Source organism: Penaeus japonicus, unplaced genomic scaffold (genome assembly GCF_977035675.1).
Source record: "Penaeus japonicus unplaced genomic scaffold, GWHDUDI00000001_assembly GWHDUDI00000017, whole genome shotgun sequence".
Taxonomy (NCBI): Eukaryota; Metazoa; Arthropoda; class Malacostraca; order Decapoda; family Penaeidae; genus Penaeus; species Penaeus japonicus.
In genome coordinates, this window is record NW_028234419.1 from 27,345,617 (window position 1) to 27,346,211 (window position 595).

Genomic DNA, 595 nt, shown 5'->3' on the forward strand with positions numbered 1-595 from the left:
TTTGTTTGTTTTATGCGCTCGGTGTGAGTTTTTGGGGTTTTTTAAAAAAGACGAATATCAAGTTTTTTTTTTTTTTTTTTTTGGGGGGGGGGGGTAAAACCAGGGGGAAATATTGCCCCCTTTTCCCCGTTACCCAACCCCCCCGGGAAGGCAAAGCCCCTGCGGGGATTGCAAGGGAAAAAATTTTTAGGTTTTTACCCCATTTTTTTCCTCAGGTTAAAAGGGTTTTCCGCGGGGTAAAAATTTCGCAGGCTTCTTAAGCTTGACCGGGCTGAAAAAAAGGTTGCAAATTTTATAAAAAAAAGGCAGTGCAAAAGTCTAAAAAAATGGTGGTGAGATGTTTTTCAGGAGGAAAAGAGAGGTATTTAATTTCAAAATTGGAAATGCAGCTAAATATTAGTGGCTCTAAACGGGGTTAATTACAGAATTTCGTGTTTTACTTTTTTTTTATCCAGGGGATGAAACAAACGCTTTTCAGATACAAATTTTTGATATTTAATGTTAAATCGTCACCGTCTGATTTATCGACATAAACTGTTATATTTTCCAATATAATCAATTGATAACTTTGTGGTAACCGGTCATTTACAAACAC